Here is a 12,381-nt window from a genome sequence, read left to right on the forward strand (position 1 = left end):
GAACTGATAACAGTCCCAGTTCCCCTTCCCCCTACATTACTGTGGGGAGAAGGTAGAGAATTTTTGAGTGAAGTTGAACCTGGAAAGGGTAAGGGAAGGTGGTTTTGAGATTTAGTGTTTAATTCTCATTATCCTACTCTGACTGGTTTGGCAATAAATTAAACTAATTTTCCCCTTGATTGGCAATAAATAAAACTAATTTTCCCTAGATCAAGTCTGTTTTGCCTGTGACAGTAATTGGTGAGTGCTCTCTCCCTGCCCTTATCTCAATCCAGGAGCCTTTTGCTATATTTTCTCTCCCCTGTCCATCTGAGGAGGGCAGTGATACAGCAGCTCCGGTGGGCACCTGGGTCAGCCCACCACATATAAGTTAACATAAGTTAAAAGTAAGCACAATTATGATTCAGGGTACACCAAATTTCCACCAGGTCCTGCCTATCACTTAAAGAAAAGTCCTAGGGAAATTCAGATAAACAGAACACTTATAAATGTTTTGTAAAATTTTGTAGAGATGAAAATGCAGTTGCATACCGTGTAGTATACAGGAATATAGGACTATAGGAGGATAAAAAATCATATATATAGGCTATCCTCTATTATTTTGTGTGAGTGTAGGTAGATTTCCGTTAAAATGTGAGTGCTTAATTTCTATGACATTAGTTTTGGTACAGGTGATGTTCAAGTCTTGGCTAATCACAGTGGGAGAAAAATCCTCACAGCAGATTCTTGACATCTTCTACCTTAAAATAGTGTGGTCACTACTCTCAGGAAAGCTGACCAGACACCTCTGCTAGCAGGCTCTGTGCACGCAGGAGTCAGAATTCCAGTTTTAATACTGAAACCTGCAATATGTTCTCATCCTCACTAAGGCAAATTTTCCTTGCATGATGCTTTTATGAAGATCAGCAACTTGAGGAAACAAACATTGCTCTAAGCTTTGGCAATGGCTTGTCCAAAACCCTTCAGCAAAGAACCAGTCACAAAAAACAAGACAATAATTCCCTTGTGCTGACATCCACTTGCAGTCCTTGCTGTAGCAGCAATTCACCTTCGCAGTGTTAAACACATTTCCATCCGTAGGCTGCCAAAAACCAGCATTTACTTTGAGCAGAAATGAACAGACTTTTGAGCACAACAGAACTTTTTTTTCCTTTTCTGTGTGGGTGTTTCTTTACTTGAAAGAAAGCTGTATGAAAGACAAGGAAAGTGTCTTTGATGTGTATGTGCCATTTTAAAATAAAGGCTTCCTCTCACATACTCAGAATTTTACCAAGAAGTAGCAATTACAGGATTATCTGTGACTTCAAACATGAATTCTTTGGATGCTGTTCTTGCCTTGCTTTGTTACATTAATAATTATGTTTTAAGCTGTCTGGGATTTTTTTTCATATTTACAAACTATAGTTTGGTAATAAATGTGCAATCTCAGGATTGCTCACCAAAAGGGGAGTTTGCTTTCTGTCTTGTTATAACAAGTTTCAGCAGGTAGCTAATTAACATAAAAGAAATCTTTCTTCAGTCCCTTTACAGGAAGAAAGAGGGTAGACATGCTATGAACTTCTGAATGAGGTTTTGGGGTTTGGCTTTCGTAAGACCTGATGAAGTAAGTGTGCTTATTCCTCCATAAAATTTGCATTTGAAATTTGGAAAAGCTCTCTTCAAGGCATCCAGAAAATCATGCAAGCACTGATCATCAGGCCAACTACCAGCTGTTATCAGCACTCATGCTTTGCTCAAGAAGATGGGAATTTTTGTTCAAATAGCTGGCTAAGTCTAACAATAACCCCAGTCAAGGCATTTAGAAGAGCTGGTGGCACAGACACTGCTGGGGAATGGAGCTGTGCCAGGTGGTGACCTGCACCAAGGAACAGAACAGGCAGTCTCTGCAAAGCCACAGTCAAACATTACAGAAAAGGACTCAACAATTGCCTCCTGAGGTGCCCTAAATACACATCAGGATAATAATATTCACCAAGGCCAAGACCTAGAAAAATGTTTCAGTACTGGAATTTAACACAGAAGAAATTTTGTCACTCCTGGGATTCCTTGGGAAGCCCCAGGAGAGGAGACACACAAATACAAATATCTATAAATCAAACTGGAGTCCAAAGGCTGCAAAGGTTGTTTAAAGTCACCTCAGCTTTCTTTTATGCACCTTGGTCTGTAAGTTCATCTTTCAAAGAATTTTACTGTTACAATAAACTCACACACAGTTTGGCTGAAAAAAAAATATGGGGGTTGGAACAGGAAGTAATTGAACATGTCAAAGAGTAGCTGGGGGTTTTTTTCTGACAGAGCTATTTCAGAAATGTTAAGGGTTTCACTGTCTGAAATGTAAAAACCATTCTGCTTCAATATTTTCTAGAGAAAATTGGTTTTCCCAGAAGGACAGTTTTTATTTTAAAATTCACCTATGACTTCAAAAAAATTAAATATTTAAAAACAAACAAACAAAGAAAAAATCAAAAACCCCACATTTATACAGCATGATGGAACAATTCAATATATGCTGGCCAAAGCACAGTGACTGATTGGACACATTCTTCCTTTTAATTTTTTTTTTTTTAGTGAGAACTGAAAACATTCTGTGCTGGTTCAACCCATGAAAAACAACATATCCTTTATTCACAGCAACAGTCATAACACCTGTGCAAGCCACAGAAATAGTACTGTTCTCTTCTTGAGGAAGCTGAGCACACAATAGGCCAGTGACTTACCTAAGATCACATAAGAAGTCAATATTATTGCAGAGAATTATTCCCTTCCCCTTTCCTTGTTAGTGAAAAGTATTAACAGGGGCATCAGAAAAAACTGTCATCTCATCCTGCCAGTCTCTGCAAACAAAAAGCCTAAGTGAAACAGGAGTTGGAGGTAGATCCTATCAAAGCCATCTTGCATCTACCATACTTAGAATTTCATTCTGAGAGTGCAGGTTTTTTGTGGCTTTTGATTTCTAAAATCTGTGAAAGCATTGAGCATATCAGAACACTCAGCAACACTTCACATCAGACTGAAGCCTCCCATGCTTTGGTTTTTCCTTTAGAGATTCCCAAAGCCATATTCCGTCTAAAATACTTCATGAGAATTTATGCTCGGTTACTTGAAATGCACACCACCAACATCAGACAGAATTTCTTTACTCTTCAATGGCAGCTGCCAGGTGATCCTGTAAAAACAGTTCTGAGCAGAACAGGAAGACCAGGGTATTGAGGACTCCTTGGGATTGCACGTGCACTCAGGAGTTTCAGTGCATTGAAGACACACAGCTCTGTCTCTCTGCTCTAGTTCACCCTGCATGTTAAATCTCTGCCCTGCAGGAATACCAGAAAGATATTTACAGAAGGAGGTCTCTGAACTATTTCATCCTATATCTAGGGAAAAATGGAAACCCTACTGCTGGGTGAAACAGTGCTTATACAGTTGATTTGCCATGATTGCTGCTTTTGCTGCTAAACAGCACAGCTTTGTTGTTGCCCCATGAGCACCAGGCTTGTACAAACCCCAACTTAATTCCAGATTGTGCATCTTCTACCACCCTGAGATTTTAGTTCCTTCCTGGACTCCTGCATTTCACTACTATTTCATAAAGAAGGAGGAACAAAAACTACCTTATCTAATCAGATTGAAGGACATCTTTTATTCTCCATGAAGAAGCATGACCACGATGCCTCAGAAGTAGTTTGAGTCTTTTATATTTACATTTTCAGTTTGAGCAAGCAGAAAATAATAGGTTTAGCTTTTGTAATTCCCTACATACCTCCCAAAAACACTCCAGTTCTATTATGACCACAGAAGTCCTTGCTTTCCAAATACAGGCATGTGTTAGATAAGCCTGGATAGAAACAGGACTAAAATGAGACCACAACATTCATTTTTATCTTTGACTCTTGGCACTGAAATGTGGGTCTAGAGAGATGCCACAAAGCCATTTTGAAAATAGTTTCCAGAGGACAAAGCTAAAATCTGTGTTTCATCCCACTTTGTCCTGCAGATAAAGATTTGTCCTAAAGTGTTTACAGATTGTAGAGAAAGCAGACATGCATTTTGCCTAAATATGCATGAAAAGATGATGGCAGACTGAGGAGCTGATCCTGTTATTCCAGTGTGCCATACAGATTAACACAGAACACTCTCTGCATTTTTATTTGCATAAATATTTTGCCTGTCCTGTTGAGGTGACCCGGAGTAAGCAAAGGCCACAAAATGTGCTTTTTTCAGTGGGAGAGCATCTCTTGAGAAAATAACAACGTTTGCACTGCCAAAGATTACGATAAAAAAGAACTCACTCAAACAAAAAGACTCCCACACAACTCTAGTACTGTTGGTACTCTTTTATAACAAGAGTTCTCTTGTGCAGAAATAGGAGACTGTCCTGTCACACATCCCAGGAACTGTGCACGATGCCTGTCTAGTTTAACATCCCAAAGACAACCACATGTAAGGAAGATGATATTGCACATCCCTGAATATTATGAAGGACTGCAGTGAAGACCAAGACCCAAATTACTGCTCCAGGAATGGCAGCCAGTGGTCAGAGGGAGGCGAAGCACCACTGACCTTGCCAGCACGTCTGCACAGAGTTGCACCAGTTGTAAAGCATCACAGGGGAAATGCCTGAGGTGAGTAGAGCTGCTCAAAGTACTTTGCAAAACGCAAAGTGTTATCATGGCCAGAACTTCCTGCAAAGCCACATTTCCGTTTTCTATTTTGCCAGAGCTGGGCTCAGGTACTCTACTCTAAACCAGACACGTGCACACAAGAAAGCTTTAAACAATTTACTTTTTGTAATTGTTGCGGGTTCGGTTTGTACCCGGGCGGAAACACCAATTTCGTGTAGTGGCTTGGTCCAAAATACTCATTACTGTTTATAAAAAAAAAGTCTAAGCCTAAGAATAACTATGAAACTAATTTCTGTTGTAGCTCCATCCTAATTATTGCCTGCCTGCTTGTTGTCTGACTCTATGCAGCAAAGAATATGTAATGCAAGACATACTTGATGCATGTTTTTAGAATGTTGAAGAATTATGTTCATGGGTTTCAAAATCAGTTTTTATAGGCAGCATCCTGCACTCTTTCATGACAACTGCTATAGTTCATCAGTAGTGTGTCAGACCTCCTGTCACACTCAAATGAATTGACAAAAAATCCCATTACAAAATGCAGAAAAGAAGTGCAGTTTCTGCCTGTAATCATATTTTGTAAGTATTAAATCCAGACTATGCAAAGCAAATTGTCAGCAATAAATTCAATACAGAAATTTAATGGTTGTAACAGACTGCAATTGTGTTTCAAATATTTTCCTAATTAATTCATAATTGTATTCCACAGCTTCCCTTTTTCACTTTTCAGTGTTAAGCAGTAGCCCCATCTATCCCCACCCATGGCATATCAGTGAAAGAAACGTAAGAACTGCATACTGAATCATATTTGCACTTTGAGAAGTTATGGAACATTGTCTGAAACACACGTCTCAGGACCCAGAAACACCACCAGGCCTACTGATTGAGATTTAGCCATAAATACTGAACATAACACAAGAAAGCAAGAGGACACTTTGCTAAAACAGCCTATTTGTTCCAACATTTAATAGTAGTATTTTTTTGTTTTGAGACTGCAAGAGCCTTCTATTACTACAAATAAGCCTTTTCCAGCAAACATCTTAGTGGAAAGAAAAGAAAAATCCTATAACTTCACATGGTAGCCAAAGTACACTGCAAGACTTACAGACACAGCCTTGATAAAATTCCCATCAGAGGCCTGCAGATTCAGGCAAAAACATTTAATGATGGAGACCACAGGAATCAGGGACTAAAAAGATGTACTAGAGTACAAGAGCCAAGTCCCCCACAGACATGTCACAAGAAAGTGGGTGACCCACAATTTATCAATATGGAAAAGTTGTCAAAGATTATGTCACAACAGGAAACAACAGTGGGGTGAGGGGGCAAATCATTTAGAACATAAGTCAGAAACAGCCAACATTGAACCTAAAGTTGAGAGAGAGATTCCCACTTCAGGATTAGGTGGTCTCAAGATGTTCACACACCCAGCTCTAAATCAAAGCAAAGGCTCTTAAGTGACTTACAATTGTCCAAGTTACTAGGAAAAATGTGGTAGAGGATACTAATATCTTAGAAAAGATTAAAAAATACTTAGCAGGTAGCGTAGTAAAAATAAGCAACAATAATAGACAGTAAGTAGGAAATCATGTGAATGTACTCACATGGTATCAAGCTATGATTATACACGGTACATAGAACAGTATCAACCTGTTCAATAACTAATTAGTCCTTACTGGGCAATGGTTAACTCATACTAATCATTTTATCAAATTTTCTTTATATGAAATGTGAATGCAAAAGTGCTGGTGGCAATCCTGGACATGAGAATAACTCAGTTAACAGGCTGACACAAAAATCCAAGGAATATCTATGAAACAGGGAGCTGAGCATAAATTCTATGATGTAAGCCTATGAGTTTTCAATGCATTAGGATTGGTCAGCAGGGTCAAATTTTTTTTTTTTTTCATTAAAAAAAAAAATATTTGAAGAAGCTTCAGACCTAAAGAAAAAGTTCCAGCTAAACTCAAGATGTAAACAAAGTAATAGATTACAGGAACATCTTCCTGTGATTTAGAGATTAGTTACCAGTTTCCAGTTTAGGAAGAAACAGAACATGGGTCCAACAAAATAAACAAAGAAAATACATTACAGAAGCGAGTAAGGTAACAGAGAGGTGGCAAAATGTACTAAATTATGTTAGCTAGCCAAAGCTAAAGAAGATTATTAGGGGATTTAAAAGGACCCAAAAACTCTAGGGCACCGTGTATTTGAAATTCAACACAGAAAAGGAATATTAATTTCTTTGGAAAGGAAAAAATTCTTTGTTTCGCACATGCAAAAGTAGCTACTGCATTGAAAAATAAAAGAAACCTAGAACACTGCAACAATAAAAGGAAAACAATTTGCACAGCTGTGTGAAGGCATCATAATCTTGACCACCTGCCTACATGAAAACTTAGTACAGGTTCCATTTATGGAATATCAACAACTAAATAGTAACTTTTGAAAATTATTACATCTCTTTGCTTCTAACAGTAACTTCGTTATGATAAACTCCATCTTAAATAAAACAGAGCAGTTAAAGAAAGGGCACAGAACTTAGTAGTGGTACTGAAAAACTTCCCCAGGAATAGAAATAAGGAAGTTTAACACTATTCCATTGAAAGAAACACTGACAAGAGTCAATGTAATGGGGAAAAGGATGGGTACAAAGAGGCAGTTGACAGTGTAGCTACTGGCTTAGGGTAACTGTGACTCCCTTTCCACCAGTCTCAGGGAAATTCAATCTTCACTCCCAGTTTGTTCACACACAGGTGCTGGAATCTGTTCTGCAGACATGAGCATGTGCAGCTGCAGCACGAGAAGTTTTATTCTTCCCTCTCTACCACCAACCCTTCCCAATACTTGGGGTTCACTGATGTGATATATGACTGCTGACAATCCTAAATGGATAGTTTTCCATCTTTATCATTGCATTTTTGGGACAGTGTTTTATGAACAAACAGGCTTCTTTCATGTATACCATCCTCTGAAATACCTGAGCACACAGCGATTGGCAGAAAAGACGTGGATATCTGTTTAGGTAATTATTTTTTTATCTATTTCATAAACAGCATAACTGTTATTAAGAAAATATTTATTGGCTATTGTTCAGAAAATATTATCTTTTAGTCTTCTACTATTATTTGAAACAATTCCCAAATTCATTAAGGTATCCTTATCCACAAAAACATTGAGGATTCAGAAATTCGGGAATTTCTGAACTAGCATGATGTAAGGACCACAAGACCTGGGTCACAAACAAAGTCTTTTACTTCCAAAGCAAGCTTCTATTACTGTGGGCACCGATTCAAACATTGCCTTAACAGGCAAGAAATGATGAGTGAGTTAACAGCACAGAATTGCCATGCTGAAAGACAAGGGGAACTGTTCAGTGCAGGTGCAAAATTCCAGGGGCTCGAGGCACATAATGTCAGTTCTCATAAGTAATCATCTTCCAACACTGCTTATTATTTCAGGTGCTCCTCACTCTTTGCATGGAAAACAGTTGTCATTATTTCGTCATCTGACCACTTTGGAGAGCTCTGTAGGATTTAGACAATGCTTTTAAAAAATTGCATGGATTATTGAATTAAACCAAATTGATTTGTTGGCTTGAAGAAGGGGCGAGAAAAAGAGCCTTATTGCCATTACTCAGTAAGTTTCTTACAGATTGTTCACTAAACAAAAATTACAGGCTTTGTTTGCATGTTGTGTGACAAACTTGAAACTACAAGTGTTTACATGTGCTGCACGCATACACTTTGGGGTTTTAATAGCTGGTTGACAAGAGATTAAAGGCAGAAATATGGCATTTTATTAAAGCAAACATATCAGTATGCCTACCATGATAAAATGATCTAGTTTTCTTCAGACACAAAAGTTTCTGTTGAGTGATACCTTTGAAATTCCTTGAGGGCACCCTATTATTCACTTTCCTCAGCAGAGAGCAGCTGCAAATGGTCTCCAATTTTCAAAGAGTATTGCCTGGTCATTCTTTACTGTCAAAATGAAGAAGAGCATAAAAGTTAAGTCAATAAAGTAATATGAAATGCTTAATATAAAAATTCAAGAATGAATGATTAACCATTAAAAACTTACAGTAGCTATTTCAGCCAGGAAAAAAAATTAACATTTCCCTTGAAACCTATTAACATTCCTTGTAAACAATATTCTTTCTTGAAATATATGACCTTTCCTAATGCTCTCCATACACATGGCATTTTTCTTACATCCACTTTACCTTCACTGATATGCAGCTGAATTCCTCGGGAGAGGGTGTTTAGAGCCCCTTCTTCTGATGCACTGAAAAAAATGTATCCTTTGATTGCATTCCCCTTCACAAATACACCTAACCTTCAGCTTTAGATCTTAAAATCCTTTCCTCATCTGAGAGTCCTGTGGCCTGTTGTGGTTATGACATGCCTCCACCATTCCAGCCACAGTCAAGCGTCGAGCATAAAATCGATCTCACTCATTTGAGTCACTGGTAGCTACATGTATGTACAGCAGGTGAAATGACACTACCCTGATGCATGTACCTGAACAGTACATTTTAAAGTCACACAATTATCTCAATTTCTTCTTCAAATGCTTACACTGAGCACGGCTCGTACAACCTTCTGCACAGGAAATATGATCCAATTTTTAGGAAGACAGCAATTCTCTCATTTCTGGGATTTCTTAGCCTCCAGCTTTTCCCTAAAAGTGCTGAATGTGTGAACTACGTATTGTGCAGGTGACCCTGAGGAAAAAATGACATGGAAAATGCCCATATTTTGCATTTGAGACTGACAGATGTATTGGTCTAAAACTACCAAAAGACAACTTTAGGAGTACACGTGCAGGGTTAGAACCTGAGATTCCACAGGTTCCACAATCACAGTGCAAGCTAAAGCAGTGTTAAGGTAATTTGTAGCTTGCTGGAAGCAGTTACATTATTAGAAAGTGTTTGTGACAAAAATGATTCAAACAGAGATGGGATTGGTAGGTGCAGAGTAGAGGTGAGCATCCATGATGCATGAAGTCCCAATATTCAGTCTCCAGTTGAAAAATGTGAAAGAAAGGGCTGGCTTCCTATGGGTCACTCATGTACTGCCACTGGGGCTATGATCTTCATTTTCTCTTTCTTACTTCTTCTTCACCTTCTCCTTCTAATTTATGGGATTTATGGAAACAGACCAACAGGCCAACATTCTGTGCAAGGCAGCACATCACAGTAACAGTGACTCCAGCAGACTTCTGGATTTCATGTCTACTGGACTTTGCAAGTAGTGTCTGACACAAAAAAACACACTTGCAGATCACTTCAGTTAGATCACCACCAGATGTGTGGGGGAGGCAACACTAGAGAAACACTGATTAGGAAAGTCAGGGTAACCACGGCTTGGAAAAATGAAACCAAAAATAATAAATAATACCACCAGTAAATTAAAATCCTTCCATTAGGAAAATACTCTCTCAAAAGCACAGCAGATCTCACCTCAGATAATGCAGATGACACAGGCATCCACTTGTAGTTGCAGCAGTTCTAGAAGGACAAGTAATACAGGTTATAGGGAGTTAATTGTATGCATCATTCAAGAGGATAACTTCATTATGGCTTTAGGCACAGGCGTCTTAATACAGATATGGACATATCCAAATAAAATTTCGGGGCCCTTCAAGGCAGGCTGAACAGGGCTCTGAGCAACTGGGTCTAGTAGAAGGTCATGGCAGGGGGGTTGTAACTAGATGATCTTTAAGGTCCCTTCCAACCCAAAACACTCTGTGATTCTATGATTCTAAGTTTTCTGGTTATCTGGGAAACTGGAATTCCCACTTCACTAGCTGTCTGTGAAATAGACACAGAATCTGTGAGAAAAAAAAATACATAAACCAAGGGTCATAAGTCACACCTCAAAATGTAGTATTTGGAAAATTGCACTAAAACATGGGACTCTGTCATTACTGCATGGACTGAACCCACACCAAAATAATCACAAGGCTAATTTACATATATCCGTAAAGAGCTTGAACAACTTCCCTGAAGTGCTGTTCAAATGTATCTTCAAATAAAGGGAAGATGCATCTACATTTTTCACTGCACAACTAAAGGTGGCCAAAGGAATATCATCTCACACCAGGTCTACAGAAGTCAGTGAACTGAAGCGAACCCCGCATTAACAGGCTAAAGCAAGGCCTTGCTTCCATGTTACAAACCTTAATGCAAACTGTTAATAATTACATGCTAAATAGATCTTTCAAGATCACAACTTAGAAAACAAAAAGCCACAAACATTAGTGATAGATATTGCATTTGAAGTCACATTTAAAACAAGGATGGTAAAATCTGCATCGTAACTGGTGAATCCTTTGATCTAGTGCTGCAGTTACTGCATTTACTCTAATAATCTTGGAAAAACACACTTTACATATACTCTGATTTCAAATAGAAATAGTAGCAACATTGGATATTAAAAGCCTCAAAAGACTTTTCCACAAAGCAAGGAAAAAATTCAGTGGGGTGTTGAATTTAATATGAGCATTTTAATCAAAGTAGTCTTAATTCAAAGAAACAAAAGTGAGGATTGCTCAGACCGGCTTGCACAAACCTATTGAAAATCTTGTATCTCTGCTTAAACTAACATACTTTGTTAAGTCCCACTGAAATTTTTAGCTCTTAGATGAAAAAAATAAGTCTTAGTTTCTTCATTTTCCTGACAGGAATCTCAGTTTTCATTGTCTGACATCATTAAAGAGTGCCACTCCCTCCAAAGAATGATTAAGACCACATAGTTTAGACCCTTATGGGTCTGGCCTTAGTGAAAACCGCAATGACCGGTCATAGGCCACTCAATCATTCCAGATTTCTTGTTGCAGTAAGAAATTAAACTCACCTGTGAAGTAGACACCCAATTAAACGGGATTGCATCATATGTATAGTAAAAGAGTGAGCAGCTCAGACATATGTACTGCTTAAACTTCACAAAATTTAGTAAAGCTTTAAAGTTGGAGGTCATTGAAACCACTGCACACAGATGGGCACTTGCAAGAGAGGAAGGAAGCCCCAAAAATATGACACAGGATGTGGTAGGCAGCAAATAGACAAAACACTCTAATAGAAAGCAAGACAGGTTTAGAAGTGGTGTGTGGTAATAATAAATTACATATAGTCTTGAAATGGAATGGAATAAGTATTGGAAAAGTTTAAAGGCAAAACAGAGATTGAGGATCAGATACATCTGAATAAAAATAGATGTGGATGATGCAGACCTGTACATTTGAGCTCACTGTCCAACGACCCTCTTATATAGACAGTGGTTATCTAGCCATGAAATAGCAGCACAATTCCAGAAAAACACATCTTGTCTTGGTTCTTACTGTAATTTTTTCTCCTTATACAGTATAGTAGAAGTGCAAGCACACTGTTACGACAAAATAAGTGTGCTCAAAAGTTGCTTTCATACCTTATCTTCTTGAAGATGTTCTAAACACCATCTACACTGAATAAAATGTAAGACCAGAAGTTGCTGTTAATCAACCTTTTCTGAAAACTTCTAACTCAGACTTCCTTCTCCCAGAAGAAATGTATCAGTCAGGCATGAGTACCCAGGATCATTTTGATTGTTTTAAATGCAGGGTTTTTTTCTAGATGAAGCTTCTGTGAGTTCTAGCTAAAAACTAAATTACATCCCTTAAAACTTATTATTGGCATCTAATTTGTGCTCATGAATTAAATTCCTACAGGTCATTTTCCTTATAAAGGAGCATTATAGAAATAGAAGAAAAATGTTAAAGG

The 12,381-nt window shown here is 38.2% G+C and overlaps 1 long non-coding RNA gene across 1 annotated transcript in view; it reads left to right on the forward strand.

The window, feature by feature from the left end:
• Nucleotides 1-4,333: 4,333 nt before the first annotated feature.
• Nucleotides 4,334-12,381, forward strand: part of LOC109145051 — a 32,092-nt gene continuing 24,044 nt past the window's right edge. Inside the window, exon 1 of the long non-coding RNA XR_002046191.3 lies at nt 4,334-4,619. This is a non-coding gene — a long non-coding RNA (uncharacterized LOC109145051). The remainder of the gene's footprint in view (nt 4,620-12,381) is intronic.

The sequence above is a fragment of the Corvus cornix genome, chromosome 2 (genome assembly GCF_000738735.6).
Source record: "Corvus cornix cornix isolate S_Up_H32 chromosome 2, ASM73873v5, whole genome shotgun sequence".
Classification (NCBI taxonomy): Eukaryota; Metazoa; Chordata; class Aves; order Passeriformes; family Corvidae; genus Corvus; species Corvus cornix.